This window comes from Pleurodeles waltl, chromosome 7 (assembly GCF_031143425.1).
Source record: "Pleurodeles waltl isolate 20211129_DDA chromosome 7, aPleWal1.hap1.20221129, whole genome shotgun sequence".
NCBI lineage: Eukaryota > Metazoa > Chordata > Amphibia > Caudata > Salamandridae > Pleurodeles > Pleurodeles waltl.
In genome coordinates, this window is record NC_090446.1 from 925,208,349 (window position 1) to 925,227,697 (window position 19,349).

Sequence of the window (19,349 nt, forward strand, 5' to 3'; positions counted from 1 at the left end):
CTCACTGGGAGGCCGTCCCCAGCTGGGCCTCTGAAGTCTTCTGTGCCCAGCGTCTCAGGTCCTCCCACCGATTGCGACAGTGGGTGCTCCGCCTGCCATAGACACCCAGGGTCCACACGTCCTTGGTGATGGCACACCACATACCCTTCTTTTGATGGGCTCTGACCTGCAGGGAAAGACACACAGGGAAAGGTATTAGTCTGACCGTCCTGCCTGTTACACTTATGGCCCATCATGTCCCTTTCCATCCCCATTAGCACAGACATGGCCCAGCATATATGCTGTACGCTGCCCAGGGTCCATCCACTAACCCCCCCCACATGAGGCCTTCACACACAGCACTCCATGCATTCACACCCATGCATCATACTCACGGCATACTCACCTGTTTGTCTGGAGGACAGCAGTCGGTATTGGGGCAGGACCCCATCCACCAGTCACTCCAATTCCGCTGAGGTGAAGGCAGGGCCCCTTTCCCCAGTAATACGAGCCATGGTCGGTTCCAGACACAGGTCACAGCAGCACATCCAGTGTAGGTTCTCGCCTGTTGAAAGTAAGTGAGTGAACAGATAGAAAATGGCGGTCATGTCTGTGGTGGTGCATACCTTCACCGCCAGCGTACATCACCATTGGCCACTGTACCCCATAGGGCTCAATGATAACCAATGAGGAGTTGCACGGCGGTTCTCGACCGCCTCCCGCAACGGCGCACGTCAGTGGAATTACCTCATTTCCGCCTGTCCCTCCACACAGGATAGGTGGATGCCGTTTCCGGGTTGGGGGGCAAACCCTGAATAACTGGTACATCACTGTTTAAATTTGGACATACTGGACAATTCACACTGACCCATTACAAATTAACAGCATGCAATGTTCTGTTGTTGTCCGTTTGTTCAATTTGAGACCGGCTCCTCACTCTTTTGCCCCATAGATTGCTACCGCTGGGGATGAATAGGAGATGGAGACATACCCCTGTGTACAGACCCCTGGTGGACTTGGCAACACTGGAGGACAGGCACATTATCCTCACCTATAGACTGGACAGGGCCACAATCACAGAGCTGTGTGCCTAATTGGAGCCTGACCTGATATCTGCTATCCGTCACCCCACTGGGATCCCCTCTCTTGTGCAAGTTCTATCTGTGCTCCAGTTCCTGGCAACTGTTCTTTCCAAGTGACAGTGGGCTTGGCAGCAGGAATGTCACTGCCAATGTTCTCAACAGTGCTGACAAGAGTGTTGTCTGCCCTGATTAAACACATGTGCAGCTACATTGTATTTCCCCAGTTGGAAGCGTTGGCCACAGTGAAGGCCAAGTTCTATGCAATGGGACATATCCCCAACATAATTGGGGCAACTGATGGAACACATATTGCATTAGTCTCCCCGTCAGAATGAACAGGTGTCCAGGAATCATAATAGTTTCCACTCTATGAATGTACAGATGGTGTGCTTGGCGGACAAGTACATCTCCCACGTCAATGCTAATTATCCTGGGTCGGTGCATGATGCCTTTGTCCTGAGGAATAGCAGCATTCCAAATGTGATGGGCCAACTACAGAGGCACAGGGTGTGGCTAATAGGTGAGCCCTGGTCCCCACCCAGTATATCTTGGTGTATGGGTATGGTGTGGGCTATATGGAATAGTGTGGATAAATGTTGTCCCTCAATATTTGCAGGTGATTCTAGTTACCCCAACCTATCTTGGCTGCTGCCCCTGTGAGGAATACCAGGACACAGGCACAAGAATGTTACAATGAGGCAAATGGGCGAACCAGAAGGATTATAGAACGGACCTTTAGCCTCCTGAAGGCCAGGTTCAATTGCCTGCATCTGATAGGTGGATCCCTGTGCTACTCACCCAAGAAGGTCTGCCAGATAATAGTTACATGCTGCATGTTGCACAACCTTGCCCTAAGACGCCATGTGCCTTTTCTGTGGGAGGAGGAGGCTGGAGATGCCCGTGTGACAGCAGTGGACCCTGTGGACAGTGAGGATGAAGAGGCAGAGGATGAGGATGAGGACAACAGAACAGCAGTCATCAGACAGTATTTCCAATGACACAAAAGTAAGACAGTGTTATTTCACATTTCATTATAATTATATTTAATTTCTGTGGTAATGGCCTGCTGTTATTTCCCACTTTAATGCCCACTTACTGTACCCTCTGGCAATTTATTTTACAGATGTTGGCGCCTCACAATAGTTCATGGTGTGATCACTGAAGCCAGCTACAGGCCATTACCATATGCTCATTTACTGTACTGTTGAATTTCATTGTTTGAACCTGGTTAAGTGAATACATATTTGAAACATTTGACATACTCCATACGTCTATTTTTTCCAAAGTTGTTTATTGAAGTGCTAAGAAAAAGAGGGGCAAGTGCAATGTGATGGGGTGACGATGGAGGAAAGTCAAGGGTATTGTTCCAGTCTATTTGTAGCACAGATGCATTGTTCAAGGGGAAATAGGAAGGGGAGCAATGGCAGTTCAAAGTGGACAGGGTGATGTGTGGGACACAAGGGTGACAATCAGGAGAGTCTCATTTCCTGGCAAGTGTCTCTTCCTTCAGTCTGGATCACAGGGAACATTTGTGGGGCGGTTCTCTTTCTGCAGGGGGAGGGGTGCTGGTGGACTGTTGGTCCTGTGGCGGGGCCTCCTGTCCACTAGCGGCAGTGGAGGTGGAAGGCAGTTCAGATGTCTGGGTATTGACAGGGGCCCGCTGTTGTGAGACTGCCTCCCTCATAATATTGGCCATGTCTGCCAGCACGTCATACATGAAGGAGGCACTTAGTGAATATTATAGAAGTTAAATAATTGTATTGTGTGTAGTCTCTATGGCTTCCTTAGAAGAAGAAAAAGGCATCAGGCTTAAATATCATTTGATGACGTAACATAAAGTCCAGAATTGAAGAGGCGTAGCAGTCTCCAACGTAGTTCCAACCAATTATAGGGTTTATTAAATGTTCAAATTCAATCGAATCAATCAATGATATGTCTGCCAGTCATCATATCATCATGTCCACAATGTTGTTATAGTTCCGTTCAAAACCCCACAGCCAACGCGTGTTTGTCCAGAGATCACCCCATCGACTTCATCAGGGCTGAAATGATTACCAAAACAAAGCCCATGCAAGCGTAATGGCAGTCATCAAGTACCAAATAGACCCAAGAGAATAAAATAGGTGTAAGCCAATCCTCCACCATAGGAAAAAGTGGGATGGATATAAAAACCTGCAAATATAAATGTAGAAAAAGAAGAAGAAAAAAGGGGTAGACACCATCAAGCTGTGAATAATCATAAAATACTGGTAACCTTATAGTAAGAGTGGAACTGCGCCAGAACCGATATTAGTGGCTGTTGGACTTTTTGCCTTATGCAGAGTCATCCCCAGTCTTTTTGCCTCCTTCCTCCTGGATTTTCTGACCTCTCACTGTTGGCTCTAGGACTCTGAGCACTTTATCACTGCTGACCAGTGCTAAAGTGCAGGTGCTCTCCCATCTAAAGTTGGTATCATTGGCTTATACCTAATTGGCATATTTAATTTACCTATAAGTCCCTTGTACAGTGGTATCTCTATACCCAGGGCCTGTAAATTAAATACTGCTAGTGGGCCTGCAGCGCTGCTTGCGCCACCCATTGAAGTAGACTTTCAAACCTGTCTCAGGCCTGCTAGCGCAGGGCCTGTGTGCGCAGTTTTCTGCCACAGGGACCTGGCATCTAAACTTACTTGCCAGGCCCAGAACTCCCCTTTTACTACATGTAAGTCACCCCTAAGGTACGCCCTACCTAGCTCTATGGGCAGGGTGCCATGTATGTCGAAAGGCAGGACATGTGCCATATTGCATGGCCTGTCCTGGTAGTGACAAACAGCCTAACTTGGTGTCTCACTGCTGTGAGTGCTGCCTTCTCATAGGATTGCATTAGAAATGCCCTGCCTTATGTGTAAAGGGTATTGTCTGATTTATGAGAGGTAGCGTAGGCATGTTTGGTATGGTTGTGACGGTGATAATAAATGCTGCTTACTGGTGTGTGTGTATTTTTTATTACTATCACAGAAATGCCACTTCTAAAAAGTGCGCATTTATCTGTGCTTATGACTCTGGTGTTTTGCAGCTTGACTCCAATCCACGTCTGGGCAGAGTGACAGTTGGGGATTTGTGCTTACTTTTCAGACAGCCTGTACACAGGGAGGGTGGAGGTGTCACAGAGGTGCATCTGCATACTGAATAGTCTTCCTTGGCTGAGAGAAGGGAGAGGTGGGGCACACCTACATTTGTAAAGGCTGTGCCCTGGCCTCGCACAATAGGGTCGTTAACCCCCTCACTGATGTTTGGAGCCCTGTGCTGAAAGGAGAGGGGCACTCCCAGAACCAGTTGTAACTGGCTGGAACCTCCTCTCCCTACCATTGTAAAACCCTGTAAGAACTGACTATAAGTACAGGGGAATTTTCCCCACAATTTGGAGACTCTTGAAACATCTTGAAACTGGACACAGAAATGCTGAAACAACTCACCAGGAACCACCATGGACTAATGCTGCTGGGCTGACCTGTGACCTGCTTGGTCACTGCAGAGGACTTTCCACTTGCTGCACATTCCTTGAGCTGGCCTGTTGTTGGGCCCTCCGCCTGTGGGCCTTTTCTAGTAAACAAGGCTCCCCAGGGGCAGGGGGCTGTAGCCCCTGACCCCTGCATTTTTCACCCTGAAGCACGAGGGGTGCTTCGCCTGGTTAGAAAACTAAGCGCTTTGTAAAGCGCTCCTCAGGGGATTCCCTTAGCGCTGGAACGCGCTTTCCCCTTGCTGGGGCTTCATGCTGCTGACCGGGTATTTAATTTTTTATTTGTGCCAAAAGGAATCACCACCGCAGCCGGGCCCCGTGAATCCCTGAAGCGTGTTGGCGCGTGCTGCACTTTCAGCCTCAGGGCTTGCCCATAGACAGAGGAGCTGGCGCGCTCCTCCTTGTGCCCCCGGGGCACCCGAAGTATCTTTTGTTTTTTTCAACTCGGAGCACAAGTGCTCCTGTCGTGCCCCTGGGGAGAAGCGCGCTCCGTGGAGCACCCCCGGGGCACTGGCAGGCACCGACTTTGGTGCCTGCCTCTTCTTCGACGGCCGGACGGGCCGCACCGACAACTGGATGCCGGGCTGGGGGAAGGAAACCTCATCAGAGGTTCCCTCTGGCCCCAACGAGGCCGTCCTGCTGTTTCTGGGGCCGTTGGTGAGGCGGGAGCCTTACCAGAGGCCCCCTGTGCCGCCGGTCCTTTGCGTGGCCCGTGTGTGGGCCAGTTTGGATCCTTTTCGGCTCCCCCCTTCGTGGAGGGCCAGTCAAGGCCCACGGGTGGCCCTACAAGGTTTGCGGGTCCCAGGAGGGGCCTGTACTCGAATCGGAGGGGGTGCGTGGCACCCCCCTCCTCCCTAAAAGTATTGGGTTACCTTGGCCCCCCTCGTGAGGGCCGGTGGAGGCCCAGGGGGGCCCCCAGTTATCGCGGGCCCCAGGAGGGGCCCGTCAGTAGTGCAGAGGGGGTGCGTGCCACCCCCCTCTTACCCAGGATTGTAAGGAGGCCCTCCGGTTTCACAGAGGAGCACCGGGGGCCCCTTTCTTCTTTATCTTCTAGGCACTGAAGGTGCCTTTATCATCAACCAGGTACTCCTAAGTGACAATATATAGAACCTAAGTTCTTACTATAGACTTTGCGCATTTATATATTGCCTACCTGATTTTTGATGGTGTCTTTTATACATATGTATGCAAATGTTCCTTTCATGGGCATGACTTGCTAATATGTTTCCCTAACTTGCCATATGTTTTCTAATGTTCCTACTATGGGCGTTTTATGATATATTTATGACAAGTGTTCTAATGTGATAACGTGTTTCCTGACTACTGCTTATGTTGCAGAATACTGAGTAACCTATGTGTTATGTGTGACTACTGCTAATTTGCAGAGTAACTAATGTGTAAAGTTCTGACAACTGCTAAGGTAGCAGGATAGTACTGATATGTGATGTTTGGTCTGATAATTGCGTTGTGTACAATACAGTATATTTTCATATAATCTGGTGTTGTGTTTTCTTTGTGGTGGGCATATTGCGTCACATGTGTTGTGTGTGTTGTGCAAATGCTTTACACATTGCCTCCGGGTTAAGCCTGGCTGCTCGTGCCAAGCTACCAAGGGGGTGAGCAGTGGTTATCTTGGACGTGTAACTCCCTTGCCCTGACTAGAGTGGGTAAGTTCTGCCTGGCTGAGGTTCACACCGTAGCCAACCAGAAACCCCATTTCTAACATTGGTTGTCAGCGGTCAGGATAGAACTTGCGCTTGCACAATACCATTGGGACTCATTATTTCACTACAAGGATTGCGTTTAGACCATCACATGTTTGGCTTCTCTTAACTTTCTCTCTTTGGTAATTTTTCCTGTTTTCAATTCTCACGCTTGGGTATTGTGGTTGTCACAGTTGAGTTATTTGTACCTTTTCAAGATGGGGCTTACCTTTGATTTAGAGGACCTGCCGTTTTACACGCAGGAAGAATTAGAGGGGTTCTGTAGCGAGAGAGGGCTGCCTGTAGAAGGGGACCTCAGGAGATCTCTGAATTTCTTTGAAAGGTTTGTGACATATACACAGGGAGGGAGTATGCTTAGGGAGTACCCAGAGGATCCTGAGTGTAGCGAGGGTTCCCAATGGGAGGGCTCCCAGACCTCATCCCTAGAGAGTGGTAGAGAGACTGATTAGGAGGGTGAGAATGACCGGTTGGGGACGCCAGTTGACAGGGAAGGCCCCAGTGATGGGGAGTCCCTTGCTGGGTCCAGTGTAAGAAGCAGGGCTACCTCTCATTCCTTGACGCCTTGTGAGCTAAGAGATAGGCGGGAAGAGAGGGACCTGAAGTTGCAGTTAGCGTGCCTAGCTGTTGAGGAGAGAAGGGCTGAGGTAGAGAAGGCCTTAGTACAGGAGAGGATGGCAGAGGCAGAGAGGGCCTTTGCCAGTGAAAGACTCGCTCTAGAGTGCAGTCTGAAAGTTCTGGACTCACCAGCGCTGCAGGTGGAGTCCAGTGGTGGCAGCAATGTACAGTGCTGTAGCAAAGATGTTCCTCACATATCCATAGATCTGGTACCTAGGTTCCAAGAGGGGGGTAACATACGTCAGTGGTTAAAGGAATATGAGAGGGCTCTGGTAGAGTGCAGGATCCCTGAGAAGGATTGGGGAACTGGCCTAGGGAGCTTTATTCCTGAGGAGGGAAGGGATGCCCTACTGACTCTAGAAGAGAGTAACAGGGAGGGGTATTCCACTGTAAAAAATGCACTTATTGTGAAGTATGGTTTTTCCCCTGAGGAATACAGAAAAAGGTTTAGGGGCGATAAGAAACTGTCCCACCAGTCTTGGGAGGAGTTTGTGGAGGATTGCTGCATTGCGCTAGATGGATGGGTGAAGGGTAGCACAGTAAACAATTTTTAAGGGCTGTTTAATCTGATTGTCAGAGAGCACCTGCTTTGTTGTTGTTTTTCAGAGCTACGCCAACACTTGTCAGTGTGTGAGCTCTCTGACCCCAGGGAGCTTGCAAAGGAGGCAGACTTCTGGTTGCGTACCAGAGGGTCTGGTGTGGCATTAGGGGGTGTTCCTAATGAGAGTGGTCTAGGTGTTTCCCAACCAGGTGTGGTGGGAAAGGCTTGTGTCCCAGGTAGGTCCCAGTGTATTGGGGCGGGTAAGGCACCCCATGTCCAGTCTCAGAGGAGAGGGAATGGGATTGGGCTGAGACCCAGGGTACCCAAGCTCCAGTCCCAGGTCCTGGACGGTTTCATGAGTGAACGCCAGGAGGTGAGCCTAGCCTGTGGCGTAGGGCCAGCTGTTCAGAAGGATCCCATTTTGTCATTAGGATTTGGGCAGGTGGCTGGTGATAGCGTTCCGCCTGTCCTGGTGTCTGGTAGTCTTGCTCTACAGCGGAGGAGGTGGAAATCCAGGCATAGGGTTCAGAGGGGGCTGCGGGCCCCAGTGGAGAACCTGGAGGGTCAGGGGTCCGCTCTGAGAGCAGAGCCCCCCAGGAATGACCTTGGTGAGACCATTTCTGGGCTGGGGGGAATCCAGACTCTGTCAGATGGGCAGAGGTCAGGAGACCTGCGGCAGCCAGACTCTTGTGTGGCCCTTGGGGAAGGTGTTTCACCGGTGGGGGGTAGGTGTGCCCCCCAGGAAGTCCTGGTGCACCAGGCAATGATTCAACCGCAGGGTGGTGACTCTGGGTTGGATGATCAGGTTCAGGGGGTAAGCTCTGATCTGGCAGGGGGTAGATGTGCTCCCAAGGAAATCCTGGTTCACTGGGCAATGGTCCAGTCTAAGGGTGTCGTCCCTGGACTAGATAGACAAGTTCAGGGGGTAAACTCTGACCTGGTTGGGGGGGCGGTTAGTGTGCTCACCCCTGTGTGAAACTTCTGGTGGCTTCTCCCGAGGTGGGGAGACGCAGGACTCTGGAAGTGGGGTTCAGAGAGGGGGAAGCCCGCCCCGGACCCCGGTGCAACCCAAGGGTGTCGTCCCTAGGTTGGGTGGTCAGTCGCCAGGTAGTGATCCTGGGCTGGCGAGAGAGTTGTGCAGGGCTGCTGTACCCAGCACCCTGGCAAGTGTGGATTCTGGTGATACCCCTCCTAGGAGAGGAGGGCCGGATCCTACGCGGAGGGGTAGAGGGAGGAGAGCCTTGCCTCTAGCCCCTGTAGAACCTATCGGTGCGGACCCTAGGTTGGTGGATCAGTGGCAGGGTAGAGCCCCTGAACTGATTGGAAGTGGAGTGGAGACAGGTTGCTTTGCACCTGGTGCTACCACCCCCCACTCGTTATGGTTTCAGAGACCAGAGGCTCCTAGATGGCCTGGGGCCTGGTTCTGGCCATTGGCAGCTAGAGAATCCTCGTGGGTTGGTCTAGGCTACCTGGAAGCATTGACAGAGAGATCCAAGTGGAGTCAGGAAGGCGTAGAACTGGAACATGCCCCTGCTGTTGTGGGCCTGGGTCCTTGTTCTATCGCCCTAATCAGGGAAGTACATCAAGGTATTGATTGTTCTCCCCTGGCTTTTGGCTGGTAGGGGGTTGTGTTGGACTTTTTGCCTTATGCAGGTTCATCCCCAGTCTTTTTGCCTCCTTCCTCCTGGTTTTTCTGACCTCTCGCTGTTAGCTCTAGGACTCTGAGCACTTTATCACTGCTGACCAGTGCTAAAGTGCAGGTGCTCTCCCATCTAAAGTTGGTATCATTGGCTTATACCTAATTGGCATATTTAATTTACCTATAAGTCCCTTGTACAGTGGTATCTCTATACCCAGGGCCTGTAAATTAAATACTGCTAGTGGGCCTGCTGCACTGCTTGCGCCACCCACTGAAGTTGACTTTCAAACCTGTCTCAGGCCTGCTAGCGCAGGGCCTGTGTGCGCAGTTTTCTGCCACAGGGACCTGGCATCTAAACTTACTTGCCAGGCCCAGAACTCCCCTTTTACTACATGTGAGTCACCCCTAAGGTACGCCCTAGCTAGCCCTATGGGCACGGTGCCACGTATGTCGAAAGGCAGGACATGTGCCATGTTGCATGGCCTGTCCTGGTAGTGACAAACAGCCTAACTTGGTGTCTCACTGCTGTGAGTGCTGCCTTCTCATAGGATTGCATTAGAAATGCCCTGCCTTATGTGTAAAGGGTATTGTCTGATTTATGAGGGGTAGCGTAGGCGTGTTTGGTATGGTTGTGACGGTGATAATAAATGCTGCTTACTGGTGTGGGTGTATTTTTTATTACTATCACAGAAATGCCACTTCTAGAAAGTGCACATTTATCTGTGCTTATGACTCTGGTGTTTTGCAGCTTGACTCCAATCCATGTCTGGGCAGAGTGACAGTTGGGGCTTTGTGCATACTTTTCAGACAGCCTGTAGGGAGGGTGGAGGTGTCACAGAGGTGCATCTGCATACTGAATAGTCTTCCTGGGCTGAGAGAAGGGAGAGGTGGGGCACACCTACATTTGTAAAGGCTGTGCCCTGGCCTCACACAATAGGGTTGTTAACCCCCCACTGATGTTTGGAGCCTGTGCTGAAAGGAGAGAGGAGGCACTCCCAGAACCAGTTGTAACTGGCTGGAACCTCCTCTCCCTGCCATTGTAAAACACTGTAAGAACTGACTATAAGTACAGGGGAATTTTTCCCACAATTTGGAGACTCTTGAAACATCTTGAAACTGGACACAGAAATGCTGAAACAACTCACCAGGAACCACCATGGACTAATGCTGCTGGGCTGACCTGTGACCTGCTTGGTCACTGCAGAGGACTTTTCAATTGCTGCACATTCCTTGAGCTGGCCTGTTGTTGGGCACTCCGCCTGTGGGCCTTTTCTAGTAAACTTGGCTCCGCAGGGTCAGGGTGCTGTGGCCCCTGACCCCTGCATTTTTCACCCTGAAACATGAGGGGTGCTTCGCCTGGTTAGAAAACTAAGCGCTTTGGAAAGCTCTCCTCAGGGGATTCCCTTAGCGCTGGAACGTGCTTTCCCCTTGCTGGGGCTTCGTGCTGCTGACCGGGTATTTAAGTTTTTTATTTGTGCCAAAAGGAAATCACCACCGCAGCCGGGCCCTGTGAATCCCTGAAGCGCGTTGGAGCGCGCTGCACTTTCAGCCTCAGGGCTTGCCCATAGACAGAGGAGCTGGCGTGCTCCTCCTCGTGCCCCCGGGGCACCCGAAGTATCTTTGTTTTTTTTCAACTCGGAGCACAAGTGCTCCTGTCATGCCCCCGGGGGGAAGCGGCACTCCGTGGAGCGCCCCCGGGGCACTGGCAGGCACCGACGTTGGTGCCTGCCTCTTCTTTGACGGCTAGACGGACTGCACCGACAACTGGATGCTGGGCGGGGGGAAGGAAACCTCATCGGAGGTTCCCTCCGGCCCCAACGAGGCCGTCCTGCTGTTTCTGGGGCCGCTGGTAAGGCGGGAGACTTACCAGAGGCCCCCTGTGCCGCCGGTCCTTGGCGTGGCCCGTATTTGGGCCAGTTTGGATCCTTTTTGGCTCCCCCCTTCGTGGAAGGCCAGGCAAGGCCCAGAGTGGGCGCTACAAGGTTTGCGGGTCCCGGGAGGGGCCTGCACTCGAATCGGAGGGGGTGCGTGGCACCCCCCTCCTCCCTAAAAGTATTGGGCGACCTTGGCCCCCCTCTTGAGGGCCGGTGGAGGCCCAGGGGTGCCCCCAGTGATTGCTGGCCCCAGGAGGGGCCCGTCAGTAGTGCAGAGGGGGTGCGTGCCGCCCCCCTCTTACCCAGGATTGTAAGGAGGCCCTCCTGTTTCGCAGAGGAGCACCGGGCACCCCTTTCTTCTTTATCTTCTAGGCACTGAAGGTGCCTTTATCATCAACCAGGTACTCCTAAGTGATAATATATAGAACCTAAGTTCTTACTATAGACTTTGCACATTTATATATTGCCTGCCTGTCTTTTGATGGTGTCTTTTATACATATGTATGCAAATGTTCCTTTTATGGGCATGACTTGCTAATATGTTTCCCTAACTTGCCATATGTTTTCTAATGTTCCTACTATGGGCGTTTTATGATATTCTTATGACAAGTGTTCTAATGTGATATCGTGTTTCCTGACTATTGCTTATGTTGCAGAATACTGAGTAAGCTATGTGTTATTTGTGACTACTGCTAATTTGCAGAGTAACTAATGTGCAGCGTTCTGACAACTGCTAAGGTAGCAGGATAGTACTGATATGTGATGTTTGGTCTGATAATTGCGTTGTGTACAATACAGTATATTTTCATATAATCTGGTGTTGTGTTTCCTTTGTGGTGGGGATATTGCGTCACATGTGTTGTGTGTGTTGTGCAAATGCTTTACACATTGCCTCCGGGTTAAGCCTGACTGCTCATGCCAAGCTACCAAGAGGGTGAGCAGGGGTTATCTTGTACGTGTAACTCCCTTGCCCTGACTAGAGTGGGTACGTTTTTGCTGGCTGAGGTGCATACCCTAGCCAACCAGAAACCCCATTTCTAACAGTGACCACATCTGAAAATGAAACATCAACACACATAGATAGCCTGCACCTATTCTCAATCACTAACAACTCACATAGTGTTGTGATAACAGGCAAGAAATCCATTAGATAAAGAACCAATATCATGCATAGAGTATTGGTGAAAAACCCAATTAAATCCGTAAAATTGTACCTGCAAGATTAAGCAATCCTTAATCCTATTATTGTAGTATTAAGATTCCATATATCTCATAAGTGTGAGTATTTAGACGTTCCAATCGTACTAACGTGGTAACAAATAAAGCCAAATCTGCCAAATGATAAATATCAGTAATGTAAATGACAACAAGTAATTGCTCATCGTATTTACTAGAAACGAAAGTAAATAGCTAAAGACATTCACGATCCTAATTGCGCTGACCATAAGCACATGAGTCTATATAGCTCACTATATATTTTTTTTAAAAAGGGTACTGGCACTTCGTTTTGATAGAACCGAAAATTAGTAACCAGAAATATTCACAATCCTATCACGCTAACCTTAAGCGCATGATTTATGAAGATCACCTGAAAAATAAAATAAATCTGTAACGGCGCCGCTGTGGCAGCGTGCAAATCTGCTAAGTTTGCTGGTCACGAGTACGCTACGGCGTCTTGCGGCCGGAAGAGCTTTAAGTAGCAGAAAGCTCAAAATAGAAGAGGGACTATAAAACGTCCCTCTACCAGTACCGAGTTGTGTGTAAATAGGAAGAGGACTCCTATGTTATGCGGTTTCGGCAACTGCGCCTCAGTCCGCAATGTCTATTGGTAGTCAACTAAAACAGACCTAATAACAACGGACCCAACAGAAACCTATGAAGAATACAACAATAAATGCAAGGGAATGGGAAAATATGCCCATCTCCACCCGTAAGACGCTTCACCAATTAAAAACCAAAGATGAAAATTGAACAAGAGGAATTCACAATTAGGGTGCATATTGGAAAATAGAAGTGAATTTAGCCCATAAACCGATATCATATTTACAAAAGTTGTATTTCTTGTATTTGATAACGTCGTTGTGCCGGTAAAATATAACATTAGCATGATATAGTAGATAAAACTAATTACTCAAAAATAATTCAAGAGGTCAAGTACAACAAATCTCGAAAAAAATATTTGTCAACAACCATAACTCCCCTTACAGTAATAATCTGGCACATGATATGACAGAAATGGCATTATTATATTTACAAGCATCAGTGAGAAAAAAGAGCAAATATGTACTTTATGGCGTCTAACTAACATACCCCCTTGTTAATGCAATGAGCCCCCATTGTCTGAGAGACACAGTTAATCAATTGAATACAGACCAAATTGATGTTAGATTTTTAGTTCTTGTTCACCTATACTTGTTCCCCAAGAAAATATTCAAGTTCTCGATCTGTGTTAAGACCCTCCTCCACTGCCCTGAGATGCAATATCCACATAGCCTCCCTTTTACGGAGGACAAGTTCTCTGTTGCCCCCTCTACGGTCTTGTGATAGGTGATCAATGCCAAAGAATTAAAAAATCTTGCGGATACCTTGTGCCTGGCATGTCATAATGTGTGCCACCAATGGATATCTCAAATCTTCATGCGATAAGGCCCTTACATGCTCTCCTATCCTTGCTCTGAGTGGATGGATTGTACTCCCCACATAAAAGCGATTACATCTGCATAAAATTATGTAAACCACAAACGGTGTGTTACAGTTAATAGTAGAACTGATCTTAAACGTACGTCCTCCATTGTTCTTAAATTCCTCCTTACCATGGCATGCCCAGTTAACCTATACCAATGTGTTATAGGTGTGGACATTGCGGGGTCCAGAGGTCCCTGATGGGCCAGGTTGGTCATCCAGATCCTGAAGTCCACAGTTACTGTCATCACCGTGGGCCTCTTCTGTGGGGGGACTAGATATTGCTGGCACCTCCTCTCTGCTGACGTTGGCTGGGGTACCTGTGGGGATGTAAATGCTGTGTTATAGTTCTATGTCTGACATATTGTGCATCCGTGGCTTGCCCTCTTTGGTTGTATTTGCCCTGGCAGCTTTTACTTGTGTAAGTTGGTATGTGGTGGGATAGCTAATTCTCTCTAGTGTGCATGCTTTAGTGATAGGTGTCCATGCAAGGCTGTGAGTGGTGTCCATTCATTGGTATGGCATGCAGGGCTTGGCATTGGGATGAGTGAGATGTGATGGTGGGGTGTGTGGGATGTGGGGATGTGATGGGAGTGAGGGAGAGGGTATGTGATGCATGCAGGTGGGGGTGTGTGATAATAGTAGAAAGATGACTTACCAGAGTACAGTCCTCCTCCTACTCTGGCCAGGCCCTCAGGGTGCATGATTGCCAAGACTTGTTCCTCCCATGTTGTTAGTTGAGGGGAGGAGGTGGGGGTCCAATGCCAGTCCTCTGTACAGCGAGTTGGTGTCTTGCTGCAATAGAATGTACCTTCCCCCGTAGGTCGTTTCACCTCTTCCTGATGTCATCCCTGATTCTTGGGTGCTGTCCCACGGCACTGACCCTGTCCATGATTCTCCGCCATAGCTCCATCTTCCTAGCTATAGATATCTGCTGCACCTGTGCTCCAAATAGCTGTGGCTCTACCCTGAAGCTTTCCTCCACCATGACCCTTAGCTCCTACTCTGAGAATCTGGGGTGTTTCTGTGGTGCCATGGGTGTTGTGTGAGGTGTGTAGGTGAGGGTGTGTAGGGTGATGTGTTGGGAGGTGTGATGTGGGGTGCATCGGTGGTATATAGGTGTTGGTATTGTGTGGCTCTGGTTTTGTCTGTGGTCATGGTGTCTGTCTCGTGCCAATGGTTAGTAGTTGTGAAGGGTTATGGGTGATGTGGGTGTGTGGTTAATAGTGGTGTGGGTGTGGTGTGTGTATGGGTGTCAGGTGTGTGTTGTTTGAATTGTCCAATGAAGTTTTGTTTTGTTTGAGTGTGTGTATTTTGAGCGCAGCGTATGTACGGCCAATGGTTTACCCCCATTGAATGTCTGCCGTGGTGAATCGTGGGTCATAATGTGGTGGGCGTTGTTCTGTTGGTGTAATGGTGTGGGTTTTGATACCGCCACTTTATCACTGACCTTTGGACTGGCGGAATTGTATATATGGCTGAATAGTGATGGATTGGTGTGTGTGTGTCATAACATGGTGGACGGATATCCGCCGCGGCGGTGGTATGCTGTCAGTAGTCACCTGTCATAATGAGGGCCTATGTGTTCAAGGTGAAAACATCTGGAGAGGTGAAAGAGCAATGCCTCTGAAAAGGTTACAAAAGTCAATTCTAGAGTTATGTCATGAAGGACATTTTTTCATTGTCAAGTCAAAACAGACAGTTAAAGCATCATTTTGGTGGCCTGATATGAGATATTTAAAGATACGTGTGTGATTGTGAAGTAAGCAAAACAGCTGATGAATCATTAATTACAATGAAACCTCCATTAGGTGACGTTTCAAGGCCAAATTCACCATGGGAAAGTGTTGCCATTGATATTATGGACCAATTTGAATGGAACATAAGTACATACTGGTACTAATTGACATGTTTTCCAGATGGCCTATTGCTAAAGTGGTGGAGAAAGTTGCCACGATTTTGAAGCAGACATTTTTGAGTGAAGGTATTCCAACAAACTTGCTAAATTATAATGGAGTACAATTTACTTCCAATAAGACTAAAAAGTATTTCAACAGATTGGGAATCGGGCATAGGACTACTTCACTGTACATTCCCAACAGTAATGGTATGATTGAATGCTTCAATAGGGCCGTAAAAACACCACTCAGTATCCTGTCAAACAGAACACTTGGTAGGTTCAATTGGAAAAAATGGTTTGGGCTTATAGGGCCTGTAAGGCTACTGAATAATCACCTTTTTGTATTGATGCGTGGTAAAATCCCAAGAATCAAATATACACCTGGTTGGTTATTTCAGTCCAGTATTGTGCACTGTTCTGAAGAATCAATTCCAGAAATAGTAGAATCATTGCAATCCAAGAGAAAGGACTGGTATGATACCATACATGGTACAAAGAAATGTGAGATAGTTGTCGGTCAATGGTTAAGGGTTAAGAATCCTAGTAAAAGTCCTAAAGAAGAAACCAATGGGGGTAGTAAAAGTATTAAACAATGCTGTGTGATTGTTAGATGGAAAGGTTTGGAACCTTAAAAGAATTGCGAAGAATTCAGTGCCTTCCACAGCAAATCATCATAAAGTCAAGGATAGGATAATTGATGATTTGGTGGAGAACACAGAAAGCGTGAACTCAAACTCAGGTTTGCACAGCGAAGGCCCTTTGAGTGGTAGTATGGATAGGGAAAGAATAGGGACATTTCGGAAGACTCCATCAACTTTGATAATGAGAGGTCACCTAGTGGAGCAAGTAATGAGATGAGTGACACAGAAAACACTGAGGCCCTCATTACAAATTCTGGGGTCTTACAAAAAGACCACTGAAGCCGCAAGAGCCACTATACCGCGAGTGCTAGCGGTATTTGTTGCTCCCCATTATGACTTTTCCGCTGGGCCAGCGGACGGAAACTGAGTTTCCGTCCGCTGGCCCAGCAGAAAAGTCACATCAACATTGCAGCCAGATCATAATAGAGCCGGCGGCAATGTTGATTTGCAGCCAGTGCAAAATTTGGGCAGTGAAATGCACAATGGGGCTGTGCCTGGGGGCCCCTGCACTGCCCATTCCAAGTGCATGGGCAATGCAGTGGCCCCCAGGGGCACCCCGAGTCCCCCTTACTGCAAGCCTTTTCATGGCGGTGTTTACAGCCATGGACAGGCTGGCGGTTGGGGACTCATAATCCCCAGGGCAGCACTGCTTGCACCGCTGCCCTGGGGATTATGGCCACCTGGCAGAAGCCTGGTGGTCAAGTGGAGGGGCCGGCGGTATGGCCATGGCTAATGCGCCACAGTCATAATACACTGCCGGTACACCACCAACCTGTTGGCGGTCATACCACCAGTGTCCCGCCGGCCGCCAGGGCCGTAATGAGGCCCTGAATGTTCTGTTCAGGTTAGCTCAAATTGGGTTGAGAATCAGACATTGACTAAAGAAACCAAGAGAAAAAGGAAACCTCCTGTATGAATAAAAGAATATACTTTGGAACATTTTCTGCTGTAGTTTCTGTTGAGACATTACATGCTTATGTATTATTTTGTTTTTGTTTTTCTTCTTCAGTTATAATAATGGATAATGGATAATTCTCCTGTAAAGAAAAAAAAAGAAAGAAGAAAAAGGGGGATGTGTTATGTATAGATAATGTGGTTAGGTAGAATGCCCTGATGTAGATGTGATGCAATAAGAGAATGTAGAGAAACACCGGACTCGAGAGAGTGACGGTTGGTGGCATTATGAAGTGGAGTCACAAAGATATGGCTGCTTGTGTACATTCTTGCTCCTTAAGCCAAATAAACATAAATACAATTAAACTACATGAAGTGCAACTTAACATAATGCTTTAGGAAAAGCAATGAACATAAAATTCAAAAATTTTAAATGTAATTGCCAGACACCATCATCTGTTGGGTGTGGAAGAACATATAGGCATAACATGCCCCATGGGAGTGTGTATCTTCTCCTGCCTGCTGCCAACATGAAAGGGATCTAGCAAAGCATTTATACGACTAGTGTTGACACTTCTACCACCTCCTACTCATCAAAAATATTATTGGGTGTTACACTTATGTGGATGCAATTGGAGTGGGAGTCATACAGGCTACCTGCATCTGCCATAACTTTGGGTCATTTAGAAAGCAAAAGCAAAAAGGCATTAATAAAAATGAAGAAAGCACAGGTGCAGGGAAACAGGACAGAAAGTTAACAAATATTAACAATAGAGAGATGGGAATTAAATTTGTCATACTACAGTGGGAAACATAGGTAGACAGACATGGAGAAGCAGACTGAAGTTGGTATGGAAACGTCCCCATCAAAATAGTTGTTTGCTTGTGTTACGTCATGCATTTTTTAATTCTCTTTTTTGGCACAAAATGAGTCGTTGAGTTTATTTGTAATCGGAGGTGCAAAGAACTGCGTTTTGTGTAACTGCATGTAATTTCCTGTATTTTTCCTGGCATTTCCCACAATTTATGTACCGGAGATTAAGCACATTTAACTGGAGTATACTAAGTAGATTACCTGTTTCTTCTTCCATCATTTCTGGAGCTGCTTTTGGGTAGACAAGAGCCATTGCATGTTTGTGGAGCAAGGCTAAATGATTATAGTGCCATTGATATAATTAGGAGTGTGTGTGGCAAATGGCAAGTCTTTTAAGAAGAGCTTAAAAGCTCATTTAGGAGTCTTAGGCTTCAGAAACAAAAAGGACATATAGAGTGACTTGGCAAAATGGTTTTGCTGATCTTTTGAGGGTGATTTGGAGTCTATTTGTATGAGAAGTGTGAGATACTTAACAATGCAGCTACTGAATTGGTGAGTGGTTTTGGTGGGTCACGGTGTTTTGATTAGGAGGTTGGTGAAGATTAGTTGTTTTACTAAACCACCTTGCTATAGTACTCTTCTTCGTGGGGTGCAAGGAGGGTTGTATTGAGTTTTTGACTTTCAAGAATTTGAGACTGAAATGCACCACACCTTTGTGTCTGGTATCTGTTATGAAAGTTTCCAATGTAAGTGCTTTGAGTGTTAACTCTGGAGTAAGTATTCTGGAAGGAGTCTGTTTTTTACTTGACTAAGAGAGCTAAAACTTTGTTGACTGCTATTTTTGTACCTGACTTTCCTAGATGAGGAATGGTTGTGTATGGTGATTTGTTTGAAGGAGTATGGGAGACATACTGGTGATTTGAGAAATCTCTGGAAGTGTCAGTTGTTGATTTCATTCAAGCACCCGCATAGACATATCATCGCCCAGAGGGAGGCCTCCAATTCCAAGACAATCAAGATGGGAGGTGGGATGCAAGACATTTTGAGATCGCATGGTAGGGCAAGAGATTTAAGGCCTCATTACAAGGCTGGGACCACCAGTCCTGCGGTGGCGTTTGAACCACCACGACTGTGGCGGTCTGACCACCACATTACAACATTGGTGGGTGGACCCGCCTAAAGAGTGCTGCTCCTGTCAGGAACATGGTTCCAGATGTGGTGATGGCGGTTGGGGTTGTAACCACCCAGGGCATTGCTGAGTTCAGTGATGCCTGGTTGATCACAACCCCACTTTCTGCCAACCTTTTCATGATGGGGACCCTCCCATAAAACGTCTGGCAGAAAACGAGTGCCGGGGCTAACAGGGACTGTTGCTCAGCACCATCGGAACACACCTAAGGGTTCTGGAGTGCTACAATACTGGCCTCAGCAATAGGTTCAGGGGGGACGTCACCATCATGGCAGT